The following is a 12,601-nucleotide window of genomic DNA, read 5'->3' on the forward strand; positions in this document are numbered from 1 at the left end:
ACTCTGCATATAAGTTAAATAAGCAAGGTGACAACATACAGCCTTGACACACTCCTTTCCCAATTTGGAACCAGTCTGTTGTTCCATGTCCAGTTCTAACTGTTGCTTCTTGATCTGCATACAGATTTCTGAAGAGGCAGATAAGGTGGTCTTGTATTCCTATCTCTTTAAGAATTTTCCACAGTTTGTTGTGATCTACACAGTCAAAGGCTTTGGCGTAGTCAATAAAGCAGAAGTAGATGTTTTTCTGGAATTCTCTTGGTTTTTCTGTGTTCCAACAGATGTTGATAATTTGATCTCTGGTTCCTCTGCCTTTTCTAAATCCAGCTTGAACATCTGGATTTTTTAGTTAATTAAACCTAAATAAAATGTAAAGTTCAATTTTTCAGTCTCACTAGCCACATTTCAAGGGCTTAAAAGCTAGCAACATGTGATCAGTGACTACCATGTAGGACAGTTCTGATAAGAACCTTTCCCTCATTGCAGAAAGTCCTATTAGACTGCACGGCTGGAAATCCTTTCTTAGGAAGGGTAATCTGCTTATTGAGCTCTGTGACTTCATCAGCACAGTCAGCTGACCAGGCACCAGCAAGACAGGGAACCAAAAAGAACAAGAAAAAAATTTTTTTTTTAATTCTGATATTCATTTCCTAAAAAAGCATCAATCATCATGGGGGAAAAAAAACAGCAGAGCTTCATTGGACTTTCTTACAACTATTTGTGGGTTATCAATGACTCTATATTAAATTATAAACCATGAGGTACAGCATAAAGATTCCAAGGTGGCTCAGTGGTAAAGAATGTACCTGCTGATTCAGGAGACTCATGTTCAATCCCTGGAAAGATCCCCTGGAGGAGGAAATGGCAACCCACTCCAGTATCTTTGCATGGATAATTCTGTACCTGGTAGTACAGTCCATGGGGTCGAACACAGTCAGACACAACTGAGCACACACAAGGTACAACATGGAGATCGTTTAAGCTTCCTCAGTTCCATGGTCTCTTTTAAGGAGGGTTTGAAGTTCCCTAACAAGGTGTTCTGGAGAAGGCAATGGCACCCCACTCCAGCACTCTTGCCTGGAAAATCCCATGGACGGAGGAGCCTGGTGTGCTGCAGTCCATGGGGTCGCAAAGAGTCAGACACGACTGAGCGACTTCCCTTTCGCTTTTCACTTTCATGCATTGGAGAAGGAAATGACAACCCACTCCAGTGCTCTTGCCTGGAGAATCCCAAGGATGGGGGAGCCTGGTGGGCTGCCGTCTATGGGGTCGCACAGAATCGGACATGACTGAAGCAACTTAGCAGCAGCAGCAGCAGCAACAAGGTGTTCACGTGGGTATCTGCTTTTGTAAAATTTTCATAGGCAAGAAGGCAATTTTGGTGTAGTCAGTTAAGAACACTACCTCCTTTTGCCCAAATTTTTATTTGCCTTATGTCAGATAATGGAGTGAAAGCTGACATGGGATACATCTAGTTTGGTTTTTGTAGAATAAATTTATGTGGTCTGTAGTCCTTCCCACCTATAATTCAGTTTTTGACAGCTGTCCTGGTGTAGGAGTGCCCTGCCACCCTCTGGCGCCATGATGCATCTGGCGTAGGGCACAAAGTGGGTAACACAGGGGAGAAGGTCAAGGGGTCCCATTACAGGAAAACATGCTCCGACTGTGGGGAGTGTCGAGGGAACAAAGTGTGAAACTGAGGAGCCAAAAGCGGCTGCAAGAGAATTCTTCCACTTGGCAGGTAAAATTGTAAGCAAAGGATTTGGTTCTCATTTACCCTAATCAAGGGAATTCCCTGGTGGTCCAGTGGTTAGGATTCCATGCGCTCTCTGCCTCGGGCCTGGTGGGTTTAATTCAGTTCCTGGTCGAGGAACTAAGATTCCCACAAGTTGTGCAGGGTGGCCAGGGGAAAAAAAAGGGAAAAAAAAAAAAAAACAACAGCAGCAGTAACAACAATAAAAAACCCTACTCAAAATGGAAGCACTTTCGGGAGTGTTCTCACTAAAGCTGTGCATGTAATCATAAACACACCAAATTTCTTTTCATCCTTTGGTGGAAAGCAAAAATGGAATTTATCAAGATTTCCACTGGGCACAAATATGTAACAGTAAAACAAAGCAGGAGGCGGAGGGTGTGTGGATTCTTGGCTTTTATGCCTCAGATCACATTTTAGCATATCTGACACATCTTGCCCTGACAAAGTCTGAGGGTTCCAGAAGAAATAGTGTGCTAAATTACCACCAATGCAGCAAAATAGCCTGAAGAAAACACACATACACACCAGCACAGAGCAAAAGATGCAAAACAAAGGGAGCACTCAAGAGAGGAAAGCGTAACGTCAAACAGAATGCCAGAATGAGAACTAAACCTATCCATCACATCGAATCAATACATGCAAATGGGGTAAACCTAGTTTGGAAAGAAAATCTATGCTGAGCCTTTGTAGCAGACATCTCTCAATGCCATATCCGAGCCTCTCAGCCTCCAGTGTCTTTGACCTGTCCTGTCCTAGCCCCTCCGTAGTGACCCAGCTCCACCTGGGCTCCAACTGACTCCACGCGGAAACGATGCCCCATACGTCATCTCAAGGCCACACTGCGCCACTGGCCCCCAGAGACAGTTGGTCCCAAGGGTGATCCTGAAAAGCAGACTTTCAGGATAGGACTGTGGGGACTTCCCTGGTTGTCCGTGGTTAAGGCTCCGTGCTGCCAATGAGGCTTCGGTTCCTGGTTAGGGAACTAAGATCCCACAAAAGGATAGGATTGTGACACTGGAGTTCCTATTGTTTTGACTGCAGTAGGGACAATATTGATCACGGTAAGTGGGTGGTGGTAATAACCCTTGGCATGACGTGGTATCAGAATGACTAAGGTTTTCATCTGGGGTTAATTGGGGGTGAGGTGCAAGTGGAAGGTGAGATTGAGCTGGAGAGGAGAACACAGTATTTGATTGTATGTTGGCAATGATAATTATAAGAAATGTAGAATAGGCTGGCTTTTAGTAAGAGCCTTGCAAAAAAGAAACCTTGCAAAAAAAAAGAAAATGATAGGCTTCGAGTAGCTCACAGCCAACTTAAGATTGTGTAAAAGCCACTAGAGCTTTATGGCAGTTTTTAAGGAGACTTTCATCTCCTGCAGCTTCAGGGCCAACTGCTAAATGTCAGGCTCAGCAGCTGATTGTAAGGGTTCCCGTGCTGCCAAAGGAGACTGAATGGGTAGCTTTGACAAATCTCCTGTCAAAACCAGGCTCCGCTCGGAAAAGCATGGGACTCTGGGATGGGGGTGTTGTGTGGATGAGAACAGAAACCTTAATCCCACAGATTCCCAGGAGTGTTCATGACCAGCAGAAGCAGCCCCCTGTCACTGGAATCTGGAGACAGTGTGCAGACGTCACTGGAAGCAGATGCCTCTCAAGATGTCATTTGCTTTTCTTACGATCTGCCTCCATCACCGCTCACTGTCTCCAGGACCATAATGAAAATCAGGACTCGCCACAACTTGAGCAGGAGTTTACACAGTCCCTCCTCCTAGAGACTCAGCTGACTCACCCGAGGAATCACAGGACCTGGTCCACGCAGGCCATCTGGAACAGAGGGAAGCCATGTGGCAGTGGATCCGAGGTGATCGACCAGGGGAGTAAAATATGCGGCTGGGTTGGAGAGAACGTAGGCACTTTTGGCTGCGCCATGCAGCATGCAGGATCTTAGTTCCCAGGAACCAAATCCATGCCCCCTTGCACTGGAACTGTGGAGTCCTAACCACTAGGCTACCAGGGAAGTCCTGAGAGAATGTATTGCCAGCTGGTATTTGCCTGCGAGATGGCCTTCAACATTATAGTGAAGATGCCTGGAGTTGGTCTTTTTTTTTTTTTTTAATAATTTATTTGTTTGTTTTTGACTGTACCAGGACTTGGTTGCTGTGTGGGCTCTTCTCTAGTTGTGGCGAGCAGGGGCTCTTCTCTAGTTGCGGCGTGTGGGCCTCTCACTGTGGTGGCTTCTCTTGTTGTGCAGCATGGGCTCGCGCTTCAGTAGTTGGGCATGTGGGCTCTACAGCACAGTTGCTCCCTGGCACGTGGGATCTTCCCAACCCAGAGATTGAACTCATATCTCCTGCATTGGCAGACGGATTCTTTACCACTGAGCCACCAGGGAAGCCCTGGAGCTGGTCTTAACTGTATGTGAAGATGGCTACAAAACTTGTACATGACGATGAGGTGGAGATGCCAGAACCTCCTTGACAGTCTTGACAAGGTGATTGCAAAGCTCAGGGAGAGGAGAATGTAAGAAGGAATTTACTATGTAAGACTGAGAACCCACTATCTGACTAGGCCCAGGAAGGCTCAAGGACACTGAGGAAGAACACGGCCACCAGTCGTTACCTTTCAGAGGCCCCGTGGGGTTGTGGGAGTAGACACATGGGCACCACCAGGAAACTAGACTCCCAAGTAAAAGTCTTTTCAGGGAAGTGTGGCTGGCCACCATCTTGAAGGCAATTCTGAGACTAAGGAATCTTTTCTCATGTCTGGGACTTTCCTGGGCAGTTCCACTGCAGGGAGCATGGGTTCGATCCCTGGTCGGGAAACTAAGATCCCACATGCCACATGGTTTGGCTAAAAGAAAAACAAAAATGGATACCCCATAGCAGTATGGCAGTCAGGTGGGTGAGGGGCAGCCCAAGCAGATCTGAGTGTCCGTGCTAGGGTCGGACCTTCAGCCCCACCTGTCTCTGGGGGCTTTGGCGTCTTGTTCCGTTCCAGCTGTTGCTATAGCAACAAACCACCAGTGCTTCAACTCACTTCATGTGGGTACAGCCCAACAGTGCCTCAGATGCTCCTGCGTCACTTGTGCCCACTCTTATCCTGGGGCGTCCTTATTGAGGCTGAAGCACGAGGCACCAGGGCCCTCTGGGCACCAGGGCTTGTATAACACTGTGAGAGAGAATCTTTGACCAGTGGGGGACAGCAGCTGGCAGACAAATTCTTCCTCCTTTCTCTCCCTGTTCAGACTGTGATGAAGCATAGTTGAAAGGGCCTCTTGGCCTCTTTCAGTTGTGATATCTAGTTCCCCAACCAGGGATCGAACGCAGGCCTCCTGCATTAAGAGCACAGAATCTTAGCCACTGGACCACCAGGGAAGTCCCTCTCATTGGCTTTTAAAAAGGATAATATGGTTGTACGTAAATGCATTTCTTCTTACTTGTGTGCTTGCTTATGTACATTATATTTTGGGAAGGAGAAACAGGAAACTGGTCATGGTGGCTGCTCAGGGAGGGGACTGCGGTCCAAGGTGGGAAGGAGACAGGTTTCACAGCGTATCTTTTTATGCTGTTCTATATTTTTACCATGTACATGAATTACTTTTTCAATTAAAAACTACTTAATTTTTTAAGTTATGGAAACATCTTAATATTCAATGTCAGTTGTAATCGGGGAATTGCAAATTAAAACTTCACAGAAATAAGACTTTTTAGAAAGGATTTAAAAACTCGAAAAGCTCCGAGTCGATGAGGATATGAGAAAATGGACTTGTGTACTGTTTGTTTATTTTATTGGTGGGAATGAGTCTTGGTAAACCTTTCTGAAGGATCATGGAACTTTTTCTGATATCAAACTCCTTAAACTTTTTCCTGTATCTTTGCCTCAGCTATTTAATGACTATGAATTTCCCCAGAAGAAAGAGTTAAGAACAGGTACAAAGAGAATTCCCTGTCAGTTCAGTGGTTAGGACTCAGCACCTTCACTGCAGTGGCCTGGGTTCAATCCCTGGCTGGGGAACTAAAATGCCCCAAGCCTGTTGGCATGGCCAAAAAGAAAAAAAAAAAAAAGAAAAAATAGGTACAAAGATTAACCACCAGGATATTAAATCTAGCATTTACTAATAGGGAAATTTTAGGAGCAATTTAAATTCTAACAATATTCATTTATTTAACTAAACTATGGTATATCCATACAATGGAATTTTATGACTATATTTAAAATACTCTTAAAATATTTAATGACATGCAAACATGTTATCAATTTATCGTTAGGTGAAAAATAAAAGTACAAAAGAGAGTGTTCCGTTTTCTAGTGTTAGCACAAATATATGTATGTATATACACACACACATACATAGAAGGACTGCGAAAATATTCCAACAGTAAATAGGGACTGATTTACAGTCTCTTCTTTTTGCTTGAAGTGCATTTTATTTTATTTATTTATTTTTTTGTCTTTTTTGTTGTTGTTGAAGTGCATTTTAAAGATGATTTTTATTTTTTGGACCTGAAATGCATGTATTTAGATTTTAATTCTTAGATAAGATCACACTGTCATTGTTTATTCCGTGCCTGATCATTTTCATTTTATTTACTTTGATTTGTTTATGTAGGCATTTCTATAATGAACCCCCACGAATCCACCATGGAGCTAGAATATTACCGATAACTAGTTGGCTCCTCACCTTTCCCATCCCCATCCTTCCACAACCAAAGTACACACCATCCTGAATTTCATGCTTACAATTGCTTTGCTTTTTTTCATTTCAAAAAAATTGTGGTAAAATACACATCACATAAAATTTAATGTCTTAACCATTTAAAAAATATTTATTTCTTTACTATTTATTTGGCTGTGCCAAGGTCTTAGTTGCGGCATGCGGGATCTAGTTCCCTGACCAGGGATTGAATCCAGCCCCAGCAGTGAAAGCATGGAGTCCTAACTACTAACCTAACTACCGGACCTCCAGGCAATTCCCATTTGCCCATGTTTTATTGGGTAGGTTTTTGTTGTTGTCTGTGCCTCTGGTTTCATATACGTATAGTCCTTGCTTTTTAAAAATGGTTTTATCACATATATGGCTGCCTACTTGTGGCTTAGCTGGTAAAGAATCTGCCTGCATTGCAGGAGACCTGGCTTTAATCTCTGGTTGGGGAAGATCCCCTGGAGAAGGGAAAGGCTACCTACTCCAGTATTCTGGCCTGGAGAATTCCATGGACTGTATAGTCCATGGGGTTGCAAAGAGTCGGACACAACTGAGCGACTTTCACTTTCAAACAATGTATTGTTTTCTTTGTTTTAAAGTCTTATAAAATATATATTGCATTCTATATGGTCATCTGATAAGTACTTTTTCCCCCTCATCATTATGCTGTCCAGCTTCATACCTATTGTCTAACACCTAGAGCTATAGTTCATTTGTTTTCAGAGCTGTATAATATTCCATGGTGTAAATATACCAAATTTTATTCATTCATTCTTCTACCAACGGGCATTGCATCAATTCTAATTTTTTACTACACTGCACAATACATGTGTGAACACTTCCTATGTGTCTCTTGGCGCATGTGTATAAGAGTGCTCTCAGCTATCCACCTAGGAGTCACTGGGCCATAGGATTTAAGAATGCTCAAATGTATACAATAATTTCCTAAAATCAATACCAAAAAATCAACTCAGTTTATTATAGACCTGAATGCCTGGAGTAAAACTTAAAAACATTTTTTAAAAATATAGGGAATATCTTTCAAATTTATATTTCAAATATTTCAAAGTAGTTAAATCAATGTATACACTCACCAGCAACATTTATGAGGTCACATTAATCCATATCTTCTTCAACACTGGGTATAGTCAGATTTCTTAATTTTTGTCATGGTTGTTAAAAGTTATCTCATTGTGATCTTGATTTGCATTTCCCTGATTAATATGGAAATTAATGTACTTATTGACCATATGTATTTTCTTTTTTGTAAAATGCCTGTTTGTGTCTTTTGCCCATATTCTGATAAAGTTGTTTATTTTTTTCTTCATAGATTTGAAGACATTCTTTATGCATTCTTGGCAGCAATTCTTTGTTTGGATACATATGTTGTAAATATTTTCTCCCCTTTTTCCTCTCATTTTTTACAGTGTCTGTTGATGAATAAGTGCTCTTAATTTAAATGCAACATACAAATCTTTTCTTTCAGAGTTAGAATTTTTTGGCATCTTGTCTAAGAAATCTTTCCCTATTCTAAAATTTGAAAGATATTCCCTATATTTTTAAAAAATGTTTTTAAGTTTTATTCCAGGCATTCAGGTCTATAATAAACTGAGTTGATTTTTTGGTATTGATTTTAGGGAGGGATGCAATTTATTACTTATATAGATAATTCATTTGTCCAGTTCCATTTATCAGAGTATCAGAGGCAGAATGTGTTGTTATTCAGTCACTAAGTCATGTCCAACTCTTTGCAACCCCATGGACTGCAACACATCAGGCTTCTCTGTCCTCCACTATCTCCCAGAGTTTCTCAAATTCATGTCCATTGAGTCAGTGATGCCATCCAACCATCTCATCCTCTGTCATCCCCTTCTCTTCCTGCCTTCAATCTTCCCCAGCATCAGGGTCTTTTCCAATGAGTTGGCTCTTTGCATCAGGTGGCCAAAATATTGGAGCTTCAGCTTCAGCATCAGTCCTTCCAATGAATATTCAGGGTTGATTTTCTTTAGAATTGACTGGTTTGATCTCCTTCCGGCAAAGGGACTCTCAAGAGTCTTCTCAGCAGAAACAGACAATTCAATAATTGGAGATGGGCATGGGAAAAAGTCCTTGAGCCTCAAGGAAATCTGCTGAGGTTTCTCCCTTAATAATAATTGACAAGTGAGGGGAGATTGCTTTCTTGCATATTGTCATATGAGGATTTGATGCTAGGGACTGCTGCAGCCACTGTGTCCCCAGAGGGGAACATTGTTGATGCACAGAAAACGGACAACTGGAAATCTGTGAAGGACTAAAGTCTCTGATGATATTCATTGAACAACTGAACCAACTCTAGAAGCAAGGATCTGGCACATATTAGGCCCTTGACAAGTGTTTTGGAATAAGTAAATGAATGAATACATGACCACACAGGACCACTTCCTGTGCCTCGTAGAACCCAGTTCTTTTCTGTCTCTGTGCCTTTGCATTTCTGTTCCTTCTACCTGGAACACCATCCCCTCACCATCTCCATCTCCTAAAATGTGGCTCATCCTCCAAGACTCATCTAGAATACCACCTTTCCCCTGTAACTTATTCTAACCTCCTTTGAGTACTCATAGCACTTTGTATTTATCACATCTGCCTTTTTGAACTTTTGACTTTATCTTTGGCCAAACCCCCTGCATGTGGGATCTTAGTTTTCCAACCAGAGTTGGAACCTGTGCCTCCTGCAGTGGAAGCGTGGAATCCTAACCATTGTACCACCAAGGAATTCCCCTAAATTTTTTATTTTATTTTTAATTGGAGAGTGACTGCTTTACAATATTGCCCCTAAACTTCTGACTTTTAATTAGTTATGCCTACACAAGTCTTGTTCTTTTATATAAAATATTTGGAAGTGCTTATAAGAATATAAAAATACAAAAATATAACTAAAATTTTAAAAATTGAGCCCCCAAATCTTTAAACTAGAACATAAGACCAAAGCAGGTAGGTAGAAAGCATTTATGTAAGCCATGGAGTCCACAGTGATTAAATATGAGCTTACAGTGATTAATCAGTCAGTCAGTTCAGTTGCTCAGTCATGTCCAATTCTTTGCAATCCCATGAACCACAGTACGCCAGGCCTCCCTGTCCATCACCAACTCCTGGAGTCCACCCAAACCCATGTCCATTGAGTCGGTGATGCCATCCAACGATCTCATCCTCTGTCGTCCCCTTCTCCTCCTGCCCTCAATCTTTCCCAGCATCAGGCTCTTTTCAAATGAGTCACCTCTTGGCATCAGGTGGCCAAAGTATTGGAGTTTCAGCTTCAACATCAGTCCTTCCAATGAACACTCAGGATTGATCTCCTTTAGGATGGACTGGTTGGATCTCCTTGCAGTCCAAGGAACTCTCAATAGTCTTCTCCAATCCCACAGTTCAAAAGCATCCATTCTTAGGCACTCAGCCTTCTTTATAGTCCAACTCTCACATCCATACATGACTACTGGAAAAACCATAGCCTTGACTAGATGGACCTTTGTTGACAAAGTAATGTCTCTGCTTTTTAATATGTTGTCTAGATTGGTCATAACTTTCCTTCCAAGGAGTAAGCGTCTTTTAATCTCATGGCTGCAATCACCATCCGCAGTGATTTTTGGAGCCCCCAAAAATAAAGTCAGCCACTGTTTCCACTGTTTCCCCATCTATTTCACATGAAGTGATGGGACCAGCTGCCATGATCTTAGTTTTCTGAGTGTTGAGCTTTAAGCCAACTTTGTCACTCTCTTCTTTCACTTTCCTCAAGAGGCTCTTCAGTTCTTCACTTTCTGCCATAAGGGTGGTGTCATCTGCATATCTGAGGTTATTGATATTTCTCCGGGCATCTTGATTCCAGCTTGTGCTTCCTCCAGCCCAGCATTTGTACTCTGCATATAAATTAAATAAGCAGGGTGACAATATACACCCTTGACATACTCCTTTTCCTATTTGGAACCAGTCTTTTGTTCCATGTCCAATTCTAACTGTTGCTTCCTGACCTGTATACAGGTTTCTCAAGAGGCAGATCAGGTGGTCTGATATTCCCATCTCTTGAAGAATTTTCCACAGTTTATTGTGAACCACACAGTCAAAGGCTTTGGCATAGTCAATAAAGCAGAAATATATGCTTTTCTGGAACTCTCTTGTATTTTTGATGATCCAGTAGATGTTGGCAATTTGATCTCTGGTTCTTCTGCCTTTTCTAAAACAAGCTTGAACATCTAGAAGTTCACGGTTCACGTATTGCTGAAGCCTGGCTTAAAGAATTTTGAGCATTACTTTACTGGCATTTGAGATGAGTGAAATTGTGTGGTAGTTTGAGCATTCTTTGGCATTACCTTTCTTTGGTATTGGAATGAAAACTGACCTTTTCCAGTCCTGTGGCCACTGCTGCATTTTCCAAATTTGCTGACATATTGAGTGCAGCACTTTCACAACATCATCTTTTAGAATTTGAAATAGCTCAACTGGAATTCCTTCACCTCCACTTTGTTAATAGTGATGCTTCCTAAGGCCCACCTGACTTCACAGTGATTAAATATGAGCTAATTCTTATGAATCTATAATAGCTCCTCCTGATTCAGAACTAAATACATCCCTGAGAGGTTATTTGAAATACCATCTTTGTCATATCAGTTTTCTTTTTGTAATGTGGAAACTATGTGTAAATATTTCTTGGTTTTTTTATTCTGGTCCACTGATCTGTCTGTGTAGTACCAATACTGTTTTAATTTTTGTAGTTCTATGAAATATTCCTTTAAAAAGTAGGGCAAGTTCCCTTTTGTAATTCTTCTCAGGCTATCTGCTTGGGGATCTGGTAACATTTTGATTGTATTTAAATATTTGTCTTGGATATCCCATGGTGATGGTGGTGGTTTAGTCACTAGAACATGTCTGATTCTTGTGACCCCATGACTGTAGCCCACCTGGTTCCTCTGTCTGTGGGATTCTCCAGGCAAGAATACTGGAGTGGGTTGCCATTTCCTTCTGCAGGTGATCTTCAACCCAGGGATCGAACCCAGGTCTCCTGGATTGCAGGTGGATTCTTTATCAACTGAGCCACCAGAGAAGCAGATACCCCCGGCAGAAGTAAATTATCTCTGAGGGTCAGAATGCCAGAATCAGGGGTTTTCCTAGACCTGTCAGAATCCATGCCAATCTAAATGGGTGGTATTAAACAACAATGTGTGACAATGATCTTTGAGAAACATTATATTTCTGCTTTGAGGGATGGTGTTATAGAGATATCCTGTTGACTTTTCCTTGCAAACTGTCCTACTTGGACTAGATATTGAGAAACAGGGAAGAGTGACCATTTCCCACAGCTATGTCACCCACATCCTGCTGCAGTTGGGGTATGTTGATTTGAGAAGAGCAAGGGGCTTTAGAAATCCATTTGTAACACTGCTCTGTAAGATTTTGTTTTAAATTTTTATCTATTATTTTTTCAGATCTACACAGTCATTATAGAAAATAACTTCTTTCAAAATAACTATTGTTGGGACTTCCCTGATGGTCCAGTGGCTAATCCTCTGTGCTCCCAACGCAGAGGGGCCGGGTTCTATCCCTGAACTAGATCCCACATGCCACAACTAAGACTTCCCGTGTCGCAACTAAAAAGATTTCACAAATAAATATTTTTAAAAATAAAATAACTATTGTTAACATTTTCATGACTTTCCTCAAGTCTGTTTTTTATATATAACTGAGATCTTTCAGTATATACACACTGATTCCATGACATCAACTTATTGTATAATTAAAATAATCCACAAAGATAATTTTCATAGCCATGTAAAATGGTTATGAAATAATTTATTAAACCATTCTCCTATTGCAGTATATTTCAGTTCCAAGCTTTTATTTTTATAAATGTATCAGGGTCTTGACTTGGCTGATATGTGAAGAAAAAACATAGCTCTTTCATTTTCCCTTGTCTTCCTATTTTCTGGCTGGTGTCAGTCTCCCAGCCTCTAAGGAAAAAAAAAAAAAGTTTCCTTTACATACAAGGCTCAGCTTTCTAAGAAAAATGGCCTGTCTTCCACTCCTGTCCAAGATGGTGACTGAGGAGCAGAAGGGGACAGGGTGTGGCTTCTGGAACCCCAGGACAGGGGTGGAAGGGAGACTCGGGGGCCTTCG

This window comes from Bos taurus, chromosome 21, assembly GCF_002263795.3.
Source record: "Bos taurus isolate L1 Dominette 01449 registration number 42190680 breed Hereford chromosome 21, ARS-UCD2.0, whole genome shotgun sequence".
Lineage (NCBI taxonomy): Eukaryota > Metazoa > Chordata > Mammalia > Artiodactyla > Bovidae > Bos > Bos taurus.